This window comes from Pleuronectes platessa, chromosome 3, assembly GCF_947347685.1.
Source record: "Pleuronectes platessa chromosome 3, fPlePla1.1, whole genome shotgun sequence".
Lineage (NCBI taxonomy): Eukaryota > Metazoa > Chordata > Actinopteri > Pleuronectiformes > Pleuronectidae > Pleuronectes > Pleuronectes platessa.
This window is the reverse complement of record NC_070628.1, coordinates 5,917,360-5,930,869: the sequence shown is the minus strand read 5'-3', so window position 1 is coordinate 5,930,869 and position 13,510 is coordinate 5,917,360.

Here is a 13,510-nt window from a genome sequence, read left to right as displayed (position 1 = left end):
ACAAGAGAGGAGCGAAGACGAGCGCACGATGGAGGACGATGAGGAAGATGGTGTGGACGTTTACAGGCCGGCTGTTGGCTGCTGGCTCTTCCCAAGACTCCAAACATCCTCATTAACCAGCAGTCAGCCTACACACTTAACACGTGTGTGTTGGCATGTACACTTGTGTTCTTAAACTGTTGTGATTGTGTGTATGTGTGTGTGTGTGAGAGAGAGAGGAGAAGAAGAAGAAGAGGAGGAGAGAGAGAGAGAGAGAGAGAGCAGCGCGTCAGCCTACACACTAAACAAACCCATGAAAATTCATAAGGACCTGGCGACGCCTACTCACAAATACTAAAAATACTGGAATGAGTTGAGCCTAGTCAGAGGAGAGGAGAGGGGAGGAAGAAGAGCGAGAGAGAGAGAGAGAGATGAGATGAATAGAAAGAAATGAGAGAGCAGCAGCAGCAGAGGAGGAGGGAGAGAGAGAAAGAGAGATAGAGAGAGAGAGGTGTAACATGAACCAGAGAGCAGAGCAGTAAAGGATGAAATAATAGTTACTGCGTCCAACTTGGAACATCTATTCTCAGCCTCCGGTGGTCAGCTCTCACTCTGTGTGTGTGTCTGTGTGTGTGTGTGTGTGTGTGTGTGTGTGTGTGTGTGTGTGTGTGTTTGTGCACTTGATATTACTTTTGTTGTGGGGACCTAAAGCTATTTTCACAGTCACAACATGGGGATTTGTCTTCTTTATGGGGGGGGGAAATACCAATTGTCCTCTGAGACATGACTTTGTGTCTGTGTGCTTGTGTGTGGTCCAAGTGTGATTAGGGGACCTAAAGCTGTTGACGTAGTCACATAATGGGGACAAATAGCAACTCTCCTGGAATTTTTATGTAAACCATTGTCCTCTGTGAGATGACTCTGTGTGTGTGTGTGTCCATGCTCATACTGATTTGATGGCTACTGACAGAATTTACTGTCAAAGTCATCCATCCAGCAGGGGGTGGGGTGGGGGGGTGGGAGGGACGGGCAGTTTTGATTTTGCCTTCAGAGCTGATATATAGTCAAAGGAGACGTTTTATTCTGGGCGTCTGAATCGGGACGAAGCAGCGGCTCCTTTCACAGCTCTGATGGTCGACTTTCTGCCGGCTCCCCCTAACGCTGACAGATGATGCCTGATTGACGGCACAGCCTCGTGTACTTGTGGATAAGTTCAAGGTTTTCTGAGCAGCTGGTCGTGTATATGTGTCCAGCTATCGATCAAATACTGCTCCTCCAGGCACAAGGCATCTAAGTACGAGACGATCGATCCGTTCAAACGTGCCTGTTTAGGATAAAGCGACAGCCAGCAGCTGTTTAGCTGAGGTTGGCACAAAAAACAGGAGGAAACAAAAGAAACACAATCTGTGATCCAGCTCGTGTAGAGCTCCTTAATTTACACATAGAAAACTGCAATCTGTCAGAAGAAGTACTGAGACTCTTTAATGGAATACAGAGTATCACAGTGCAGAATAAACTGTAATAAGTAATACATTTAAAGTTTCAAAGTAGTTAAATGTACTTAAAGTAGCAAAAGTAAAGATATTATGTATAATACCACATTTTAGAATAATGTACATTGTGTGTCTTTGTGAATATCTGATGCCATCAAGTGTTGTTACTGCTGCAGGGTTATAATGTTTAATCTTATAATAGATCAAATAATAATAAAATAATGTTTGTATTTATTGATATTATACTTTGCTCAATCAGCAAGCCTTGGTTAAATAACAGAGAATGTAAATAAATAAGAATAAATAAATCCTAATACATCCTCATTTATTTATTTGGTGTGTTTAATTAAATATATTTTGTTTTATTAATCTGAATATTCATATTGTCTAAAGCTGTCAATAAAAATGTCGGGAAAAAGTACTTGTCTCTGACCTGTTGAGTAGAAATACAAAGTAAGAGAAAAGGTAAATGCTCTGTTAAAGTAGTAGTACATTAGTATTGTACTAAAGTACTTGAGTAAATGTATTTTGTTACTTTTCACCACTTCTCTTTTTCATAGAGTTTAGAAATTCTCTATTTACTGATGATTAACACAACTTGACAGATCATCACCTCTTAATGTGCTCATGGTTAATGTGTTTACAAACTGTTTGTTCATCCAGTTGTGTAACGTTAATACTGGTTCTGAACGGTGTCATGAATCTGTTCACTCTGCTCGGAGCCCTGCGGTGATTCTCCACTAACTCCTGAGGGAAGTGTCCATCTCTTTCTCTGGTAAATGCTCGGCTGTGATCAGCCGCCTCACTCTGTGCTGTTTGCTGCTGAGTGGGCAGCACAGTGAATTTATGCTGTTAACGAGAACTGTGAAACCAAACAGAACAAGTTGTGGATCACGAAAAAACCAAAGCAAAGAGCTGAAAGAGTCCAGATTGAGAGAAGGATGATTCTCTGTTCATCACGAGAAGTCTGTGACACTTTTCATGTATTTGTGATCTGAAAACAAAGAAGTGAACTAGTTGAGACAAAGCCTCAACCACACCTCTAATCCCTCATCTGTTCATCTTTCTGCCTCGTCACTCTTTCTGCTCATCACTTCATCTTCTTTCCTTCATCCCTTCATCCTCCTTCTATCATCACTACCCACATCTGTTCATCCTCCTTCCTTCATCCCTTCATTCTCCTTCCATCATCACTTCACTCTCCCTTTCATCATCACTAACCACATCCTCATTCCTTCATCCATTAATCCTCCTTCCATCCTCCCTACCCTCATCCCTTCAGCCTCCTTCCCTCATTCCTACCCTCATCCCTTCATTCTCCTTCCCTCATCCCTACCCTCATCCCTTCAGCCTCCTTCCCTTATACCCTCATCCCTTCAGCCTCCTTCCCTAATTCCTACCCTCATCCCTTCATTCTCCTTCCCTCATCCCTACCCTCATCCATTTATCCTACTTTCCTAATCCCTTCATCCTCCTTCCCTTATCACTTCATCCTTCTTCCCTCATCACTACCCAAATCCATCCTTCCTTCCCTCATCCCCTCATCTATTCGTCCTTTTTCTCTCATCCCCCTCCCTCCATTCCCTCGTCTTATGCCTGAGAAAGAATCCTGAATCTCCCTCGGCCTTGTCAAACCTTTAAAACACATAAAAACAACTTGTTTACTTCTATCAAATGAAATGATGAGGTTTTAAACTGGAGAGTAGGTTTCTAGTTGCATTATGGGAATTGTAGAATTAAAAAACTTTTGCATGGCTGCACCAAACTGATCTTAAATGAGCTTATCTCAGTCTCCACTGCTTCGGATTGGAACCAAACTTTATTTAATCTGTGTTCTGAAAGTCCTTCAACTTTTGGGAAGCGCCGTATTAAATCAGTGGAGCACCAGTGTAATATCTATGCTAAATGGGCCCTTTCACAGCTCTGATGGTCGACGCTCCGCCGCCTTTAGTGAACAGTGACAGGTGATGCTTGATTGACACCACAGTCTCTGTCAGTCAGCTCACTTTGAGCAACAAACGAACACAGCTTCCCGGGTAGAAAGCTATAAACCTCAAATATGCACACAGAGGAGAGATGTCATGCATGAATGATGACAACAAGTCCCTTCCTCCTCTCTCTCTCTCTCTCTCTCTCTCTCTCTCTCTCTCACACTCTCTCTCTCACACACAGACTCACACAAATAGTTCTGTCAGGCTGTTTTTAATAGCTGTATGCTAATCAGGATACTTCCAGGTGCAGAAATAGGCGCAGAACATTTAGAGTAAATTTAGCTTTAATAACCTGGCTAATCACACTGTTAATGTTACATCCACTGTGACTCACACGTACACAGTCTGTAGCGTTGTTGTTGTTGTTCTAATAGGAGAGTTTCCGACTGACTGCCGCTCGCTGAGGGATGCCGGGAGGCAGGAACAAGGAGTTGGACAAACTCTGCCTGCGTGTGGATCCGCAGATACCTTCTCCGTGAGGCGGTGCTGTGTGTGAGAGCTGCAGCGCCACCGACTTCACACCGTTTTGTTGTGTTTGTTTTATTTTGTCTCGTCTATAAATGATGAAGTTCCAGGCGGGGGAGAGAGGGAGAGAGAGAGCGAGGCACTCAGCGTTCCCTGGGGGGAGAGTGCTGAGAGCCCGCTGGGCATCGTCCCTTCAGCGTCACCCATCTCCCCCGACCAGGAGGCCTGCATGACACACACACGAGGACAGATTGTGATTATGTGCGACTGAAACCAACGATTATATGTGAAACCGGGTTCTAATAATCACAGGCTTCAGTGTATCGTGTGGTTGTTATTGATAACATTGAGTCTGTCATCGTAAAACAAAGTGACATATTAGTCATTACTCATCGTAAATGGTGTCATTAATTTTAAATGATGTTGCTTTATTCATTACTTCCTGCAAACAGCCATTTGTCAACTCTGCCTGTAAAGAACCAGCGTTTTCATCTCTTCAAAGACTCCTGGTGACTAAATTGCCTTGTGAGTAATCAGCGTGACCGTCAAAATAAAAGATTGTTTGTTGTTCCTGTCGTCTGTTTGCAGAGTAAAGAAGAGAGTTGTGGGAATAATTTGCAGCAGAGAGAAGGTAAATCATCCTGTGAGAGAGAGAGAGAGAGAGAGAGAGAGAGAGAGAGAGAGAGAGAGAGAGAGAGAGGATGAGGGCAAAAGATTTCCTTCAGTTCACTCGATAATGATGAGTTTCCCATGAGTATATTTTACTTTTTAATATTGTTGATGATTTATTTTTCTTTGCAAAGGTAAGTAATTCCAATTCTCAGCAGTTAGTGTGGAAGAAAAGTTACACATTTTGGGAGTTGTGTCTCATTTCTTCTCTTGGTGACCTGGAGAGATGCAACTGTCATAATTCTCACAGCAGGGAATAGAATCTACAAGGATTCAAGGATGTTTATAAACTTTCCAGTTTTTATATCATATTTACATTATTTATGATATTATATTTGAGGGTATGGACTTTTGTTTTCTTGGGCTTTGGAGTAGAAAACTAGTATTTTTTAAAAAGTAATGATTCAAAATCTAAATGAATACATGCAATTAATCAAAAATGTATAAGTTCAAGTTTGTTTGTGGCTGTGTTTTGTGGTACATTTCATAAAAAGTACAATGTACTATCTAACATTTGTAAAGCAAACCAATGAACACACAATATCGTGTTTGCTTCATGACACAAACAAAAATGAAGAAATAAGGTTTATATAAATAGCTTCACAGGCTTTAACTATTCCTGGGAAACAACACTATCTAGCAGATGCCTCTCCCTTGTTTCTCAGTCTTTATTCTGTGGTTTCCAGTTTCCCCATCTAAAAGTAGCGAGACTCCTTTAATGCTGATGGACTTGAAATAATCGAGTTAACAATTTAATAAAGTGCAGCTGAGTAAACATCCACAAGAGCCACAAATGATCTAGTTGCCAAAGCCCTTTGTGTAGTTGAGGTGAGCCCTGCTTCTTTTAAACGCCACTGAATTATTATTTTAAAGCTTTACGTGGAAGGAAAAACCGAGAGGCTCCTCCAGAGGAAATCCTTGTAGAAACTTGTATTGAATTGAGTCTTGTTTTTTAAATGAAACCTACGCCTGGGCCTCATTTATGTTCCCCACTGGCTGCATGTGCTGGATATGGATTTACACTTTAATCCCTCCAACTGTGGCAACGAGAACAATATCTTATCCCTTTATCCTCAAAGTCCTCTCCCACTGATTCCTTGTCTTTGTTGCAGCAAATACAGGCAAATAAGATCCACCTGTTTTCTTTGTTTTTAAAGTAATTAGATTTGTTTAAATTTTTAAAGACTTCTGCAGAAGGAAAAGCTGCGTCTCTGTCCGTGGTGCTGGAGCCAGGCAGCAGAGCAGGAGCTGTCCAAGGTACCTGAGGAGTCTCATGCTGAAGCACTAAGCTGGTGATAGATCTTTCTTATTTATTACTGAGACATTATTTGTGGTTGTCTGCTGGTGAATACAAGCTGTGGGAGCTGCTTTCCTCCCTGAGTATTAGATTATAATGTCAATTTTCGACCTGTTCTGTTCGCGAGGCTGATTCTGTATGTTTCCTGTTAGTCTCCTGTCTGTCGCTCAGACCCACAGACACATTTGTCTTGTGAATATGTGTTTAAAACTACTGACACGAGCAGATTTACCTCTGGGAGCTTTCAGTAATATTTTTAACTCCGTGTCCTTGTGCTCAAACAGTGGAGGACAAAAACACGTTTTTCATTTTTCAGGCAGAGCTGCTGATGTTACTCTAAACTCTAATTGAAACCAAGACCACCTTCCACCCAGTTGGTAAAACACTACACAGTGCCTACAACCAATGTAATGAATTAATGATTAGGCCCAAGTTGTGCTTCTCGCGTATGAACATATTTTAGGTTGGCTTTTATTTTAGGTTACAGAGTTAACCGTGAACCATCAAGGGCCCGAGGAAGTGTAGTTTTGAATTTGCTGAGATGTGGACATGAAATATGTTTAATATTAATAAACTTTGAATAAACAGAAGACTAGAGCTCTGTAGCAGTGGTGGTTGGGATGAGTGAACGGCTCCTTGTGCAGTCGCTAAATTACTGCAGGTCATTTTAAGAGTTTCAGAAAGAAAGCTGCATAAAGAAACTGATGGTTACCTCTGAAACCCAAATGTAGGCTAATAATTAAGAAGTACAAAATGTGACTAATTGATTATTCTCCCCCTGGCCTTTGGTTTGTTGTATGTTCATTATCTATAAATGCTTAAATGTGTAGTTAACAGGTTAGAGCAGACAAACACATTTTTTTAATTCATCTCCTACACTTTTCTTTTTCCATTTTTGGTTTCGGAAAGCTTTAGAAAATCCCCTTCCATCTCTTTAAAGGTCAAGTATCGTTCTACAATCTTAAACTTGATGGTCCTTTCATATATAGTTGTAGTTGCTAAGCCATGATTGGACAATAGCTGTTCGGGGGGGAGGGTAGCAGCCTCTTGAAACAGCAGCTTCCCCCTGTGACTGCTGATGAAGAGGGGCACAGACTCAAGGTCACAGAGTAAGTGGTTTTCAAGTAGGTAACGTCTTTTACTTTATCAAACAATCCACGTTTTATAATTTAGCCTCACATTCATCTATTCACAGACGTCTGGCAGAGCTGATGAAGGTGATGGCCCATCAGGAGAAACCTGTGGACATGAGGAGGCAGGGATTTGACCTTCCAACCCACTAATGGACGACCTGCACTTCATTCCCATATTCAGTGGACGTTTTTCACAGCAGACGTTTTGGTTTGTCGTTACAGGGAAAGTAGAGATGTGAGCGATAATGTAAAAACAGCTGAGCTCCTGATATTGGCCGTGCTCCTTCCCTGTCATTACATGCTGGGATATTTGAGCTGAACCTCTGTTTCCTGCTATCATAGTCATAATTTCTGAAAAATGTCTACTCAGGTTTGAAGTGCAGGTCAGCACCTCAGCCGAAGACCTGTGGACGTTTGAATAATTCATTTACCTTCCCCAGCAGTGAAGAGAGGGTAAGACCCAAGCTCCTGCTGGGAACCTTTAATCAGGGGTTGGCTTAGAGCAGAAGGGGGGCCGGTGACATGTGAGCTCTACGACCGCCCAGAGGAGCTGATTATGTTTGCCATTTGGTCTGACACCTGGCTCAGAGGGACACCTGTAGCTGGGAGAATAATGAGGATCCCGGGCCCATCATGCAAATCACGGAGCTCTTAGCAGACAGGAGAGGCCGTGAAATGACCGACTGCTCCTCCACTTCATCACAGGTGATTGCAGCTTAAAGTCTTTTCGTTTAACCTGAGCTATTAATGGCTTGGAGTCTCTCCTGGTGGCTGCAGCCAAAGAGGAGTGTGTTAACAAAGTGTTTGTCATCATCATGAAGAGTCTATTGGAAAACATTGCCTCTCTAAATTGGATTAATTTCCACTGGGGGAATTATACTGATTAACTAAAGTACACTTCCACTGGTTCCTCGGTGGGCCTTGCTTCTAATGGCAAAACAGACGAGATGCAGCAGGGCACGCTTCAGCAGAAGTCAGACATCACTATCTGGGATAATATACAAACAAACAACCAATCACAACAATCAACCAATCCATCACAACAACTACACAAACCATATTTTCACTTATTATTTCAAATCCATCAACATCCTCAATTAATCAACAAAGGTGTAAAACAAATGATGTTCTTGCTCTTCCTTCTTTTTTAACACAAACTAATCTCCAGCTCCTCTGATGACAAAGATGAGGGATCTTGTTTTTCTTCTCTTGTTTTTCCTCAACTGGAATTAAACGTCCCCTCTGGTTTCAGACTGATTCTGAAACCTGGAAGCAGGAGGTGTTGGCAGCCTCCCAGAACTGGTGGACACCATCTTACATTTTCAACACTCTGCCGTCATATCCTTCCACTCCGGCTCCAGAAATGTGACAGCGGATGTTGGGTTCCATTAGATTAACACAGAGGAAAATCTGCTTAGCTGGAACTTATCCTACTTCAGGACTGTATTTATGATACCTGTCAGAGGGTGAATCCTCTCAGAGGTCAGGGCTACACACTCACAAGTGGACCAGCAACTGTTTGTGCATTTAGCGTGAAGCAGCGGCTGGTAATGGAGACAGTCGTCTTGAGGAGGTGACACATGAAGGGAGTCGACAATCCCTTTAACGGCCGTGCAGCAAGAGAAGCTCCTGCAGGTCTTCTCTGGGCTCGGGTGGTCCTGTCTTCATCTGGATCATATAAATAATTCAACACTTCATGAATGGTGCAAAACACAAATATACAGTTGAGGCTGATGCGACCACCGTTAGTTTAGTTTAATGGGTATTTGTGTTGGACAAATTGTAATCTTTAACCAAGTGGTGGAGAAAATGAAGTAACACTAAGATCATAAAGATTCATCCTCTGGGAACCATGAAGTTAAATTACCTACAAATCCATTCAAAGCTGTTGAGATATTTTTAGTCTCGTGAACCAACAGATTAACATTGTCATCCATAGCCATGATGCTATCAAGGCTAATGGAAAATCCTTAATTTTAATATTTAAAATCCAAAGAACATGATGTTTAATTGTCTTTTGCTGTAGATCCTGTGAAATTCATTTTGTACATGAAAGGTGCTAAATACTGTAAATACAGTTTATCCTTATCCAGCGATTATTACTATTATTAATAATTCTGCAGCGCTTACACTTGCTAAGCATAAATTAAGAACTTTTGACTCATCATTTTCGGAGATGTTTTGACTGCACAACAACTTTCTAAACTCAGCACAGACAGAAAAAGCGTTGACGGCACAGAACCTTAAAGGAGCAACTGACAGCGACAGAGTCCAGTGACCTCACCAGCTTGAGTGAATGTGTCCTCACAGTGTCAATCAAGAAATAACTGACGGGGCAAACCCAACGCAAAGGGAAAGGTTTGATTGACTGGCCGACAAATCTGCTGTAAGAGGTAAGTACTCTGAACGTTGTACTTTGCTAATGAGGTGTGTTTAAGGCCAAGTCAAGGTCTTTCACTGTCGACTCTGTTTAATTCCCCCTTATCGCTGGATTCGGGATTCTCTGTGGATTCATTAGGGAGCTTTGTCACCTCCCTGCTCCTGCACTTGTCGGTCCCTCAGTACGTGCACCCCCGACAAGCAGAACTGTCACTCAGGCTGAAATCAGGGCAGTAATTTGCTGCTTAACGAACAATAGTCTCTGACGGAGAAACAGCCGCCAGCCGGTACGGAACCTAACAGAACCGTGAAGATGATCCGTCCCCTGAATAGAACAATTATCCAACACGTTTGTTTTTCCTCTGGTTTACAGTCGGCACATTTCCGCTGTCTCTTTAAATCTGTGTTGTCACTCACTCTCATGCAATTTCTGCCTCTTATCCTCTCCCACGCTCTTTTCAGCCTAACAATACCCACAACGCACTGCCCCACAAAGCCTCCCTGCCCCTGGCGCTGGGCAGAGCCAGCTGAACTCTGGAGGCCTCATCTGTGCATGTGTGTGTGTGTCTCTGTGTGTGTGTCTCTGTGTGTGTGTGTGTGTGTGTGTGTGTGTGTGTGTGTGTGTGTGTGTGTGTGTGTGTGTGTGTGTGTGCGTCTCAGAGAGAGTGAGAGGATGCAACGCCATCTTCTGCTGGTATATTGCTCTTATCAACCCTGTTCATCTGCACACACACAGACACACACACACACACACATGCCCACACACTCTCAGACCTACGACACACACACATGCAGACAGCCATGCATGAAAGATAGTTTGCATTAAATACTTGATGAGGTGTGTGAGGCTGTCAGGCGTCGCTCTGCCGCTCAGTGAGAATAGTTGTCGCATCAAATGAACAATTTTGTCCCGTGTAAGGTCTCCTGAGCCCCGATGTGGAGATTCAGCCCCGAGAAACAAAGTCCCAAACAACCTGCTCTTATACAACACAGCAGCGTACGTACACACACTTAACAATCCACCACCGTGTGCGACAAACAACGCTCAGAAGATTACAGAGTGTTCTGTTTGGAGCGAACACACGGCTCACAGCACAACCTCGCAACACTCAGATTATCCATCTTGTATTTTCCTAAAGTAGATGAGGTTTGACAAAGAATGATCTCATTCTCTCTCTCTCTCTCTCTCTCTCTCTCCCTCTCTCTCTCTCTCTCTCTCTCTCTCTCTCTCTCTCTGACAGTATCTGTTAAGACCTGCCGGTCTGAAGATGCTTTCAGACGGGCACTGAACTCCGTACACCCTCCTGGAACAATCTGGAGGAGCTGGAGGAGGGAGAGCACAGAACGTCCCAGTCAGGTGCTCCAGTCATTCTCCTGAGGATTTCTCACAAGGCAAAACTCCTGAGAATGTCCGAATTCCCCATGAGCTAATGGGCGTGGCGTGCTCTTTACCATGTGACCGAGGTGGGAGAAAGAGAAGCCACACACGTTGAAGATGCCAACAGACTCTCCTGCTGAGTCACATGCGAAAGGCAAAGTTCACGTCGGAAAGAGGCTTGAGTAACTCTTCGCCCGGGCTCGTATTTATTTTCTCCTCTTTTATTTTGAAATGCCGTTGTTGTGTTTCTTCCTGTCTGTTTGTGTGATTGCCGGTCACGCCCTCGTTAGTGTCACTGTGTCCTCACCACAGTATTAAAGTCTCTGTTTCCCCTTCAGTCAGTTTGTCTGTGTCGGTTCCCTCGTGTTTCCCCGGTGGATTTGTTACCTGTGCTTGGATTATCTGTTGTGTTGCTGATTGTGTTCTCTGGGTTTTTGCTTTTGTGTCGTTCCCCTGTTGCCCGTGTTCCTGGAATCGTTCCTGGCCATTTTGTTTCATCCAACTGTCTGGAAGCCTGTGTCAAAAATGACTTCACTCATCCAGCCTGCCTCTTTGTTAACCTCCATTTGGCTCCTTCCCTGTGCTCCTGGCTTTGTCCTTTACAGTATCACACTGCACTGGGTAAATGAGTATAATATACATATGAAGTTACAGCACATGAAGTTTACGGTGAAGAATGAACCTATACTCATCTGAGGGACATACTTTAAATCTTGATCTTGTGTACACATATGTCTAGATAGATAGATAGATAGATAGATAGATAGATAGGTACGTAGGTATGTAGATAGATGGATATATGGATAGATGGAAAGATGGATAGATAGATAGATAGATGATTGTGGAGGTGCACAGCATGTGTTTAAGGCCTTCAAATAAGAGCAGAAACTATACAGCACATGTCTGATGAAGGTTGTAGTCTTTATACAATCATTAAAAACCCGAAACAACTGTTCATGATTCAGGTTATTCTCAGAAATGCATTCAAACAATATATTTTCTAACTCTGTTGCAAAAAATATATTTGTACCTGATCCGAATGGCCTCACTTAAAGGAGGCAAGATGCAATATGATTTAAAGCAACACCATGTAACTCTAACTGAGTAACAGCGCCCTCTGCAGTCACACATGGGGATTCATTCTGTCAGGCTCCATTTTAAAACGATAAAGTGGTTTTCACGTGAAGAAAAAGCAGCCTACCAATGCGTTGAGTGGAGCTCTGACTGTGTCGGTGGATATTACCCATGATCCTCTGCTTCCTGAACCGAAGGAGCTGCTGTAAAAAATCCACCAAACTCTCTTTAGAATTCTACATATTTTAAAATATGTTTTTTTTAATGACTTCTGACTCTTTTTAACTGATTCACAGTTCAGCTTTAGTCTTCAACTCGCTGGACCTGATTCTGACTTCCCCAGGAGATCGAACCCACTCACCAAAGTTTCTAAGAACAGACGTTCAGGGTGAAGAGTGGGAAAGAAAGAGGAATATTCTCAAGTTAGAGAAGCATCCAACTCAGTTTGCAGCTGCTATGCTGAGGCAAAATGTTGCTTTAAAGATGAAGATGATGGTGCAGAATTTTCGACAGCCTCTCCTGGAACACATTTATTCTTGAAGACAACGGTTGTGCAACGAATGAAAAAGAGCTAAAGCGAGAAATGTGGTGCCCGTCTCCTTCTTCACCTCTGCACAGCAGGAAGTGGTTGTGAACATCGGATTGTCAGTTTTCAGAAAGTTACACACAATCACCCGCAAACCGTGGCTGGAAAGCTGTGGGGTTGAGTGAAAAGTCAGTTTTATTTATATACCACCAAGTTATCTCAGGGCAACTTTTCACACAGAGCAGATTTAGACCAGACTCTTTACGATATTATCTACAGAGACACAAGATTTCCCCCATGGGCGAGCACTTGGAGACACTGGCAAATGAAAACTCCCTTTCAACAGGAAGAGACCTTGAGCCGAACGTGGCTCTGGGTGGGCACCATCTGTCTCGGCTGGTTGGGTGGAGAGAGAGGAAGAGCGAGGGGGAAAGAGCGAGAGCAGGAAGAAAGAGAACGCAACACAATGCAAGTTCCACATAGAGTTATATAGTGAAAACAATGAAAAAAAAAGTGGAAGAAGACGACTAATGATAATGATTGGAGCAGTGGGGGTTGAGAAGGATCATGCAGGTTTCTTGCAATCACAGGTTCAGTTCCAGAGGAGAAAGCATCAGGAGGAGAGAGACGAGAAAACACAGAACTATGGGAGAGGGAAGATGCTGAGTTAGTAACAAGCATCAATGAGATGAACATATACAGACGGGAGAGGAGAGGATCTCGGTGCATCGTGGGAAGCCGCTTGAGTCCTAGAGCAGCAAAACTGAGGAAAAGTTCAAGGAAATACTTTTAGCTAGTTTAAACAATAGCTGCATTTGAAGACAGAAGGCAGATTTCAGACACTGGACTCGCCAGTTCCTCTGTGTTTTCTCTGCCTGTGTGAAATGTCAGAGTGAGAGGCTCAGCAGCTCCTGCAGACTTTATCCACCTGGCCCCCCTGAAATAAAGAATTGACTTGAAACAAGGTCATTTACACCATGTTTTTAGCCTTAAATTCAACTGGAAGTGGCTAAGCTAGCGCACGTAGAAGGTTAAAGCACCTCAAAGACACTTTAAGGCTTAAAACATGATGTCAATGAAGCCGTTTCGAGTGGAATATGAATGCCGGGGCCTCTGGACACTTGGA